Consider the following 12,563-nt stretch of genomic DNA (forward strand, 5'->3'; position numbering starts at 1 on the left):
AAAGGTACCGAAAGCTTTAGTTGCAGGATCATGGAGAACAGACCAGATTATTTTGCTGGAGTAAAGGTACCGAAAGCTTTAGTTGCAGGATCATGGAGAACAGATTATTTTGCTGGAGTAAAGGTACCGAAAGCTTTAGTTGCAGGATCATGGAGAACAGATTATTTTGCTGGAGTAAAGGTACCGAAAGCTTTAGTTGCAGGATCATGGAGAACAGATTATTTTGCTGGAGTAAAGGTACCGAAAGCTTTAGTTGCAGGATCATGGAGAACAGATTATTTTGCTGGAGTAAAGGTACCGAAAGCTTTAGTTGCAGGATCATGGAGAACAGATTATTTTGCTGGAGTAAAGGTACCGAAAGCTTTAGTTGCAGGATCATGGAGAACAGATTATTTTGCTGGAGTAAAGGTACCGAAAGCTTTAGTTGCAGGATCATGGAGAACAGATTATTTTGCTGGAGTAAAGGTACCGAAAGCTTTAGTTGCAGGATCATGGAGAACAGATTATTTTGCTGGAGTAAAGGTACCGAAAGCTTTAGTTGCAGGATCATGGAGAACAGATTATTTTGCTGGAGTAAAGGTACCGAAAGCTTTAGTTGCAGGATCATGGAGAACAGATTATTTTGCTGGAGTAAAGGTACCGAAAGCTTTAGTTGCAGGATCATGGAGAACAGATTATTTTGCTGGAGTAAAGGTACCGAAAGCTTTAGTTGCAGGATCATGGAGAACAGATTATTTTGCTGGAGTAAAGGTACCGAAAGCTTTAGTTGCAGGATCATGGAGAACAGATTATTTTGCTGGAGTAAAGGTACCGAAAGCTTTAGTTGCAGGATCATGGAGAACAGAACAGATTATTTTGCTGGAGTAAAGGTACCGAAAGCTTTAGTTGCAGGATCATGGAGAACAGATTATTTTGCTGGAGTAAAGGTACCGAAAGCTTTAGTTGCAGGATCATGGAGAACAGATTATTTTGCTGGAGTAAAGGTACCGAAAGCTTTAGTTGCAGGATCATGGAGAACAGATTATTTTGCTGGAGTAAAGGTACCGAAAGCTTTAGTTGCAGGATCATGGAGAACAGAACAGATTATTTTGCTGGAGTAAAGGTACCGAAAGCTTTAGTTGCAGGATCATGGAGAACAGATTATTTTGCTGGAGTAAAGGTACCGAAAGCTTTAGTTGCAGGATCATGGAGAACAGAACAGATTATTTTGCTGGAGTAAAGGTACCGAAAGCTTTAGTTGCAGGATCATGGAGAACAGATTATTTTGCTGGAGTAAAGGTACCGAAAGCTTTAGTTGCAGGATCATGGAGAACAGATTATTTTGCTGGAGTAAAGGTACCGAAAGCTTTAGTTGCAGGATCATGGAGAACAGATTATTTTGCTGGAGTAAAGGTACCGAAAGCTTTAGTTGCAGGATCATGGAGAACAGATTATTTTGCTGGAGTAAAGGTACCGAAAGCTTTAGTTGCAGGATCATGGAGAACAGATTATTTTGCTGGAGTAAAGGTACCGAAAGCTTTAGTTGCAGGATCATGGAGAACAGATTATTTTGCTGGAGTAAAGGTACCGAAAGCTTTAGTTGCAGGATCATGGAGAACAGAACAGATTATTTTGCTGGAGTAAAGGTACCGAAAGCTTTAGTTGCAGGATCATGGAGAACAGATTATTTTGCTGGAGTAAAGGTACCGAAAGCTTTAGTTGCAGGATCATGGAGAACAGATTATTTTGCTGGAGTAAAGGTACCGAAAGCTTTAGTTGCAGGATCATGGAGAACAGATTATTTTGCTGGAGTAAAGGTACCGAAAGCTTTAGTTGCAGGATCATGGAGAACAGATTATTTTGCTGGAGTAAAGGTACCGAAAGCTTTAGTTGCAGGATCATGGAGAACAGATTATTTTGCTGGAGTAAAGGTACCGAAAGCTTTAGTTGCAGGATCATGGAGAACAGATTATTTTGCTGGAGTAAAGGTACCGAAAGCTTTAGTTGCAGGATCATGGAGAACAGAACAGATTATTTTGCTGGAGTAAAGGTACCGAAAGCTTTAGTTGCAGGATCATGGAGAACAGATTATTTTGCTGGAGTAAAGGTACCGAAAGCTTTAGTTGCAGGATCATGGAGAACAGATTATTTTGCTGGAGTAAAGGTACCGAAAGCTTTAGTTGCAGGATCATGGAGAACAGAACAGATTATTTTGCTGGAGTAAAGGTACCGAAAGCTTTAGTTGCAGGATCATGGAGAACAGATTATTTTGCTGGAGTAAAGGTACCGAAAGCTTTAGTTGCAGGATCATGGAGAACAGATTATTTTGCTGGAGTAAAGGTACCGAAAGCTTTAGTTGCAGGATCATGGAGAACAGATTATTTTGCTGGAGTAAAGGTACCGAAAGCTTTAGTTGCAGGATCATGGAGAACAGATTATTTTGCTGGAGTAAAGGTACCGAAAGCTTTAGTTGCAGGATCATGGAGAACAGATTATTTTGCTGGAGTAAAGGTACCGAAAGCTTTAGTTGCAGGATCATGGAGAACAGATTATTTTGCTGGAGTAAAGGTACCGAAAGCTTTAGTTGCAGGATCATGGAGAACAGAACAGATTATTTTGCTGGAGTAAAGGTACCGAAAGCTTTAGTTGCAGGATCATGGAGAACAGATTATTTTGCTGGAGTAAAGGTACCGAAAGCTTTAGTTGCAGGATCATGGAGAACAGATTATTTTGCTGGAGTAAAGGTACCGAAAGCTTTAGTTGCAGGATCATGGAGAACAGATTATTTTGCTGGAGTAAAGGTACCGAAAGCTTTAGTTGCAGGATCATGGAGAACAGATTATTTTGCTGGAGTAAAGGTACCGAAAGCTTTAGTTGCAGGATCATGGAGAACAGATTATTTTGCTGGAGTAAAGGTACCGAAAGCTTTAGTTGCAGGATCATGGAGAACAGAACAGATTATTTTGCTGGAGTAAAGGTACCGAAAGCTTTAGTTGCAGGATCATGGAGAACAGATTATTTTGCTGGAGTAAAGGTACCGAAAGCTTTAGTTGCAGGATCATGGAGAACAGATTATTTTGCTGGAGTAAAGGTACCGAAAGCTTTAGTTGCAGGATCATGGAGAACAGATTATTTTGCTGGAGTAAAGGTACCGAAAGCTTTAGTTGCAGGATCATGGAGAACAGACCAGATTATTTTGCTGGAGTAAAGGTACCGAAAGCTTTAGTTGCAGGATCATGGAGAACAGACCAGATTATTTTGCTGGAGTAAAGGTACCGAAAGCTGCCGGACCTGCTCGTTACTTGTGTGGAACTGAGCGCGTGAAAGATGTGGGTTTTTTGGTGGTGCTTTGCGTGTGTGCGTCTATCTGTGAGCGTGCGTGTCTGTGTGCACATGTGTATGTGTGTGTACGTGTGTAGGTATGTCGGTGTGTTTATGTGTGTACGTGGGTGTTTGTGTGTGCGTGTGTGTGTTTGTTTACCTGTATGTGATTGTGTGTGTGTGTGTGCATGTGTGTGTGTGCGTGTGTGTGTGTAAAGACCGATTCAGAGAAACTACTGGACTGATCTTCATGACACTTTACATGAGAGTTCCTGGCTGCCTGAAAGGTGGGGTAAAAACGGTCATGCACGTAAAAACGCATTCGTGCGAAAACATGATTGAACGTGGGAGTTTCAGCCAATGAACAAAGAAGAAGAAGAAGAAGAAGAAGAAGAAGAAGGTTCAGTAGAGTTGGGGGGGGGGGGGGGGGTCTGCCGGCCTGTCTGTTTGTCTATCTCTCTGTCTTGTCAGAATTTCGGCTCATCACTATTTCTGATTATGTGTTCAAGTTTGTTGTAGTACATTCACACGCAAGATCTCTGTCTGTCCGTCTGTCTGTCCGTGTGTGTGAGTCTGTCTGCCGGTCTGTCTGTCTGTCTCTTTGTCTTTGTGTGTGTGTGTATGTGTGTGTGTATGACTCTCTGTCTGTGTGCCTGCCTGCCTTTCTGTCTGTGTATGTCTGTCTGGTTGCGTGGGTGTCTTCCCATTACTATTTCTAATTATTGAAAGTTTGTTGTTGTTGTTGTCGATCTTGTATCTGTTGTTGTTGTTGTTTCGCTGTAGCGTGGGTGTCTTTCCATTACTATTTCTAATTATGTGTGAAAGTTTGTTGTTGTTGTTAATCTTGTTGTATCTGTTGTTGTTGTTTGTTGTAAAACACACACACACACACTCACACACACGCACACACACACATACACACACACACACACACACACACACACACACGCGCGCGCGCACACATACACACACCCACACACAAACACACACACAAGACACATGGTGCCCACGGTTTCGCTTTTTAAAACACTTTATTTGCGGTCCGTTTAAGATGTGCTTGAGTGCTCATTCAAGCGTCGCACAAACCGGTTCCTGGACTCGTTCCTGCCGTCTCCAGTCAGGCTGCTCACCACCCCGACCTGCAGTGAAAGCAGTCTGTGTTACGTGCCGCCTACCTCCCCTGTGTGGCACGCATCCGTGCATGTGTGTGTGTGCATGCATGTCGGTTTGTGTATGTGTGTGTGTTTGTGTGTGTGTGTGTGTTTGTGCGTGTGTGTGTGAGTATAGATGTGTGTGTGTGTGCGTGTGTGTTTGTGTGTGTGTGTGTGTTTGTGTGTGTGTGTGTTTGTGTGTGTGTGTTTGTTCGTGGGTGTGGGTGTGCGTGTGTTCGTGCGTGTGTGCGTGTATGTATGTGTGCGCGCGCGCGTGTGTGTGTTCGTGTGTGTGTGTGTGTGTGTGTGTGTGTGTGTGTCCCTGTAATGACTGCTTTGGAATTGTGAATGCTTTCAGTGGAATCCTGATTTCTTAGTTAACGTGATATCATCTTCTCCAAAAAAGTATTGCATCAAATTGTGCACCCTAATAACCTCAATAATTCCCCCGTCATTTCATTTAAACGTTGTATGCCAGTTCAGGCCGTGCAATGGACTATCCGGATCATCTTTCTGATTAAAGATTTAATTTACAGGGATCACGTGACCGCCGCTCAAATAAGGGTACCCTAAAAATCGCCTGGATAAAAGCGTTAGGGCCCAATACAAAATCGACAAACAATCACAATAGGCAAAACTTTGCAAAATGTACATGCGAGAAGAAATCAATTCAATTATCTACACCGAAAAAAATTGTTTTGTTTAGCTAAAGCTATTCCGTGTGTTATGTTGTTCCTACCAATGTTGGTGCCGATCGCATGAGTGGTCAAAAACGGAAGCTTATTCTTCATTTTTGAGGGCCATCACGACACCAATGCTGCATTTCAGCAATGACTGCATTTCAGCAATGACTTGGTGGATTGTTTTGAAATATTCAGATTAACCCTTGTTAAATGTAATGCATTTTTTTGTTTGCAACCGGTTGACACTGCCAGGCAGTTGTCCTTAAATGTTTGATATCGACAGTAAAAAGTCTAGAGTCTTGAGTGGCAGGCAATCTCGCAGCAAATGAGTGAACAAGCAGACCATGATCTCATCAGCTTGATTTACTGTAATGGGTGGTTTTCAAGGTTGTTTTTTTTTCTTTTTGTATGGGGGGTGGGCTATCTGTTCCTGAAAGAGTTCCTTCCCTTTTGGTTAATCGCAGCCAATGACTGAACGAGGGCTTTCTGTTCCTGAAAGAGTTCCTTCCCGTAGGGGTTAAAGCAGCCAATGACTGAACGAGGGCTTACTGTTCCTGAAAGAGTTCCTTCCCGTGGGGGTTAAAGCAGCCAATGACTGAACGAGGGCTAACTGTTCCTGAAAGAGTTCCTTCCCGTAGGGGTTAAAGCAGCCAATGACTGAACGAGGGCTTACAGTTCCCGAAAGAGTTCCCGTCGGGGTTAAAGCAGCCAATGACTGAACGAGGGCTTACTGTTCCTGAAAGAGTTCCTTCCCGTGGGGGTTAAAGCAGCCAATGACTGAACGAGGGCTTACAGTTCCTGAAAGAGTTCCTTCCCGTGGGGGTTAAAGCAGCCAATGACCGAACGAGGGCTTACAGTTCCTGAAAGAGTTCCTTCCCGTGGGGGTTAAAGCAGCCAATGACTGAACGAGGGCTTACAGTTCCTGAACGAGTTCCTTCCCGTGGGGGTTAAAGCAGCCAATGACTGAACGAGGGCTTACTGTTCCTGAAAGAGTTCCTTCCCGTAGGGGTTAAAGCAGCCAATGACTGAACGAGGGCTTACAGTTCCTGAAAGAGTTCCTTCCCGTCGGGGTTAAAGCAGCCAATGACTGAACGAGGGCTAACTGTTCCTGAAAGAGTTCCTTCCCGTAGGGGTTAAAGCAGCCAATGACTGAACGAGGGCTAACTGTTCCTGAAAGAGTTCCTTCCCGTGGGGGTTAAAGCAGCCAATGACTGAACGAGGGCTAACTGTTCCTGAAAGAGTTCCTTCCCGTTGGGGGTTAAAGCAGCCAATGACCGAACGAGGGCTTACTGTTCCTGAAAGAGTTCCTTCCCGTAGGGGTTAAAGCAGCCAATGACTGTACGAGGGCTTACTGTTCCTGAAAGAGTTCCTTCCCGTGGGGGTTAAAGCAGCCAATGACTGAACGATGGCTAACTGTTCCTGAAAGAGTTTCTTCCCGTAGGGGTTAAAGCAGCCAATGACTGAACGAGGGCTTACAGTTCCTGAAAGAGTTCCTTCCCGTGGGGGTTAAAGCAGCCAATGACCGAACGAGGGCTTACAGTTCCTAAAAGAGTTCCTTCCCGTGGGGGTTAAAGCAGCCAATGACTGAACGAGGGCTTACAGTTCCTGAAAGAGTTCCTTCCCGTGGGGGTTAAAGCAGCCAATGACCGAACGAGGGCTTACAGTTCCTGAAAGAGTTCCTTCCCGTCGGGGTTAAAGCAGCCAATGACTGAACGAGGGCTTACAGTTCCCGAAAGAGTTCCCGTCGGGGTTAAAGCAGCCAATGACTGAACGAGGGCTTACAGTTCCTGAAAGAGTTCCTTCCCGTGGGGGTTAAAGCAGCCAATGACTGAACGAGGGCTTACAGTTCCTGAAAGAGTTCCTTCCCGTCGGGGTTAAAGCAGCCAATGACTGAACGAGGGCTTACAGCTCCTGAAAGAGTTCCTTCCCGTAGGGGTTAAAGCAGCCAATGACTGAACGAGGGCTTACAGTTCCTGAAAGAGTTCCTTCCCGTAGGGGTTAAAGCAGCCAATGACTGTACGAGAGCTTACTGTTCCTGAAAGAGTTCCTTCCCGTGGGGGTTAAAGCAGCCAATGACTGAACGAGGGCTTACAGTTCCTGAAAGAGTTCCTTCCCGTCGGGGTTAAAGCAGCCAATGACTGAACGAGGGCTAACTGTTCCTGAAAGAGTTCCTTCCCGTAGGGGTTAAAGCAGCCAATGACTGTACGAGGGCTTACTGTTCCTGAAAGAGTTCCTTCCCGTAGGGGTTAAAGCAGCCAATGACTGAACGAGGGCTAACTGTTCCTGAAAGAGTTCCTTCCCGTGGGGGTTAAAGCAGCCAATGACTGAACGAGGGCTAACTGTTCCTGAAAGAGTTTCTTCCCGTAGGGGTTAAAGCAGCCAATGACTGTATGAGGGCTTACTGTTCCTGAAAGAGTTCCTTCCCGTGGGGGTTAAAGCAGCCAATGACTGAACGATGGCTAACTGTTCCTGAAAGAGTTTCGTCCCGTAGGGGTTAAAGCAGCCAATGACTGAACGAGGGCTTACTGTTCCTGAAAGAGTTCCTTCCCGTGGGGGTTAAAGCAGCCAATGACCGAACGAGGGCTTACAGTTCCTAAAAGAGTTCCTTCCCGTGGGGGTTAAAGCAGTCAATGACTGAACGAGGGCTTACAGTTCCTGAAAGAGTTCCTTCCCGTGGGGGTTAAAGCAGCCAATGACCGAACGAGGGCTTACAGTTCCTGAAAGAGTTCCTTCCCGTCGGGGTTAAAGCAGCCAATGACTGAACGAGGGCTTACTGTTCCTGAAAGAGTTCCTTCCCGTGGGGGTTAAAGCAGCCAATGACTGAACGAGGGCTTACTGTTCCTGAAAGAGTTCCTTCCCGTGGGGGTTAAAGCAGCCAATGACTGAACGAGGGCTTACTGTTCCTGAAAGAGTTCCTTCCCGTGGGGGTTAAAGCAGCCAATGACTGAACGAGGGCTTACAGTTCCTGAAAGAGTTCCTTCCCGTGGGGGTTAAAGCAGCCAATGACCGAACGAGGGCTTAGAGTTCCTGAAAGAGTTCCTTCCCGTGGGGGTTAAAGCAGCCAATGACTGAACGAGGGCTTACAGTTCCCGAAAGAGTTCCTTCCCGTGGGGGTTAAAGCAGCCAATGACTGAACGAGGGCTTACAGTTCCTGAAAGAGTTCTTTCTCGTAGGGGTTAAAGCAGCCAATGACTGAACGAGGGGTTACAGTTCCTGAAAGAGTTCCCGTGGGGGTTAAAGCAGCCAATGACTGAACGAGGGCTTACAGTTCCTGAAAGAGTTCCTTCCCGTGGGGGTTAAAGCAGCCAATGACTGAACGAGGGCTTACAGTTCCTGAAAGAGTTCCTTCCCGTCGGGGTTAAAGCAGCCAATGACTGAACGAGGGCTTACAGTTCCTGAAAGAGTTCCTTCCCGTAAGGGTTAAAGCATCCAATGACTAAACGAGGGCTAACTGTTCCTGAAAGAGTTCCTTCCCGTAGGGGTTAAAGCAGCCAATGACTGAACGAGGGCTAACTGTTCCTGAAAGAGTTCCTTCCCGCAGGGGTTAAAGCAGCCAATGACTGAACGAGGGCTTACTGTTCCTGAAAGAGTTCCTTCCCGTGGGGGTTAAAGCAGCCAATGACTGAACGAGGGCTTACTGTTCCTGAAAGAGTCACTTCCCTTTGGGTTTTAAGCAGACGTGTGTCCCATCGATCCTAAGTGTGAACACATGTTTTGTATTGGCATTGATATTCGTATTTGAAATGAAACTACAACAACCACAACACCTGCTTGGTAACTATTTGGATTCATCATTTGAATGTTCAGCTGCTTTTTGTTCAAATTTTACTGTGAACTGATGTGTGGAGTTTATTTATGACAATCGGATGTTATTGCCTGAAATTAGATGTCACAGACACCTATTGACCAACAAGCCTTACCACATTTCACTGTTTTCCTCTTTGTCTTCCCTTTGTTCCTTATCATATTCTTTGAAATCTGTCCGAGATCTCTTCGTCATCTTGCGCCGCTTGTCTTTTGGCCGCAGGTCTGCGGACATACAATACGCCACATTGTAAGATACGTCACATTTCACCATTGAATACTTCACATTGCACCATTGAATACGTCACATTGCATCATTGAAAACGTAACATTGTACCATCGAATACGTCACATTGTACCATTGAATACGTCACATTGTACCATTGAATACGTCACATTGTACCATTGAATACGTCACATTGTACCATTGAATACGTTACATTGTACCATTGAATACGTCACACCGTACCATTGAATACGTCACATTGCACCATTGAATATGTCACATTGTACCATCGAATACGTCACATTGTACCATCGTTATTTAAAGAACAATACGGATTATGTATATGCTGTTACTGAAGAATTTTCGAAATTGTATTTTGATGATAAAGTGATGTTAAAAGCTAGAGATTTTCGAAATTTTATGACAGATATGAAATATAGTCCACCCTGCTGTGTTCGATTTTGGCTGAACAAACTTGGTATTAATATTGAAGAAAAAGTTTGGCTTAATGCAAAAGAGACAACAACAGAAACCAGACTAAAAGAATTACAGTGGAAGATATTACACAATATATACCCAACCAATATTCTTCTCTTAAAAATGGGACTCGCAAATAATGATAAATGTCCATATTGTATTGAACAAGTTGATTATATTGAACACTTCTTTTTCTATTGCAGTAAAATTCACCATTTGTGGAAGCATGTTGAAACATTGTTCTACAATCGATATAACATAGCAATTATTTTACAAGCAACAGATGTGCTGATTTGTGTGCGAGATAAGAATGGTTTGACACATGATATGTTTAAGTATCTTACCCATTTAATCTTGATTGGAAAAATGTGTATAAGTAAATTTAGATATGGGACACCCCTTGAAATATTATTTATTTTTCAAAGGGACTTAACCCTCAGGAGCCTGATATAAAACAAGTGTATGTTTAAATTGAGTGTTTGAAATAATAATATTTAAAGACTGTTATTTACGGATAGAAATGTATGATATACTCCAGTTTACTACATGTTTGAATTAAAATTTAAAAACAAAAACAAAACAAACAAGTCGCGTAAGGCGAAAATACAATATTTAGTCAAGTAGCTGTCGAACTCACAGAATGAAACTGAACGCAACGCAACGCAGCAAGACCGTATACTCGTAGCATCGTCACTCCACCGCCCGTGGCAAAGGCAGTGCCCGTGGAATTGACAAGAAGAGCGGGGTATTCGTTGCGCTGAGAAGGATAGCACGCTTTTCTGTACCTCTCTTCGTTTTAACTTTCTGAGCGTGTTTTTAATCCAAACATATCATATCTATATATTTTTGGAATCAGGAACCGACAAGGAATAAGATGAAAGTGTTTTTAAATTGATTTCGAAAAAATTTTGATAATAATTTTTATATATTTAATTTTCAGAGCTTGTTTTTAATCCGAATATAACATATTTATATGTTTTTGGAATCAGCAAATGATGGAGAATAAGATAAACGTAAATTTGGATCGTTTTATAAATTGTTATTTTTGTTTACAATTTTCAGATTTTCAATGACCAAAGTCATTAATTAATTTTTAAGCCACCAAGCTGAAATGCAATACCAAAGTCCGGGCTTTGTCGAAGATTACTTGACCAAAATTTCAACCAATTTGGTTGAAAAATGAGGGCGTGACAGTGCCGCCTCAACTTTCACGAAAAGCCGGATATGACGTCATAAAAGACATTTATCAAAAAAATGAAAAAAACGTTCGGGGATTTCATACCCAGGAACTCTCATGTCAAATTTCATAAAGATCGGTCCAGTAGTTTAGTCTGAATCGCTCTACACACACACACACACGCACACACGCACGCACACACGCACATACACCACGACCCTCGTTTCGATTCCCCCTCGATGTTAAAATATTTAGTCAAAACTTGACTAAATATAAAAACAACAAGTCGCGTAAGGCGAAAATACAATATTTAGTCAAGTAGCTGTCGAACTCACAGAATGAAACTGAACGCAATGCAACGCAGCAAGACCGTATACTCGTGGTCCACCGCTCACGGCATAGGCAGTGAAATTGACAAGAAGAGCGGGGTAGTGGTTACGCTATGTTGCATAGCACGCTTTTCTGTACCTCTCTTCGTTTTAACTTTCTGGGCGTGTTTTTAATCCAAACATATCATATCTATATATTTTTGGAATCAGGAACCGACAAGGAATAAGATGAAAGTGTTTTTAAATTGATTTCGAAAAAAAAAATTTGATAATAATTTTTATATATTTAATTTTCAGAGCTTGTTTTTAATCCGAATATAACATATTTATATGTTTTTGGAATCAGCAAATGATGGAGAATAAGATGAACGTAAATTTGGATCGTTTTATAAATTTTTATTTTTTTTTACAATTTTCAGATTTTTAATGACCAAAGTCATTAATTAATTTTTAAGCCACCAAGCTGAAATGCAATACCGAACCCCGGGCTTCGTCGAAGATTACTTGACCAAAATTTCAACCAATTTGGTTGAAAAATGAGGGCGTGACAGTGCCGCCTCAACTTTCACGAAAAGCCGGATATGACGTCATCAAAGACATTTATCAAAAAAATGAAAAAAACGTTCGGGGATTTCATACCCAGGAACTCTCATGTCAAATTTCATAAAGATCGGTCCAGTAGTTTAGTCTGAATCGCTCTACACACACACACACACACACACACACACACACACACACACACACACACACACACACACACACACACACACGCACGCACATACACCACGACCCTCGTTTCGATTCCCCCTCGATGTTAAAATATTTAGTCAAAACTTGACTAAATATAAAAACTGGGAAAATGATGACACAAGCAAACGGAGACTTTTGAATCTATAGGCACGAATAAATAATAATGGTGACTGGTAATACCCGTGCTCCGCACGGTATTTTTTCTTCTTCATTAATTACAGAGTTAATTATGAATAAGCAACAACAAAAACGTGTTCAATGTGCAATGGCACGCGCGTACAGAACAAAAGGCCATACATTTATTGGGAGAAATAAAAAAAAACAAGTCGCGTAAGGCGAAAATACAATATTTAGTCAAGTAGCTGTCGAACTCACAGAATGAAACTGAACGCAATGCCATTTTTCAGCAAGACCGTATACTCGTAGCATCGTCAGTCCACCGCTCATGGCAAAGGCAGTGAAATTGACAAGAAGAGCGGGGTAGTAGTTGCGCTAAGAAGGATAGCACGCTTTTCTGTACCTCTCTTTGTTTTAACTTTCTGAGCGTGTTTTTAATCCAAACATATCATATCTATATGTTTTTGGAATCAGGAACCGACAAGGAATAAGATGAAAGTGTTTTTAAATTGATTTGGACAATTTAATTTTGATAATAATTTGTATATA

At 42.5% G+C, this 12,563-nt stretch overlaps 1 long non-coding RNA gene across 1 annotated transcript in view; it reads right to left on the bottom strand.

The window, feature by feature from the left end:
* Nucleotides 1-4,312: 4,312 nt before the first annotated feature.
* The window catches only part of LOC138970971 (uncharacterized), a 54,869-nt gene continuing 46,618 nt past the window's right edge, over nucleotides 4,313-12,563 (bottom strand). The window contains exons 4-5 of the long non-coding RNA XR_011457130.1: nucleotides 9,055-9,163; nucleotides 4,313-4,439 (exon numbers count right to left, since the gene is read on the bottom strand). This is a non-coding gene — a long non-coding RNA (uncharacterized lncRNA). The remainder of the gene's footprint in view (nucleotides 4,440-9,054; nucleotides 9,164-12,563) is intronic.

This window comes from Littorina saxatilis, linkage group LG7, assembly GCF_037325665.1.
Source record: "Littorina saxatilis isolate snail1 linkage group LG7, US_GU_Lsax_2.0, whole genome shotgun sequence".
NCBI lineage: Eukaryota > Metazoa > Mollusca > Gastropoda > Littorinimorpha > Littorinidae > Littorina > Littorina saxatilis.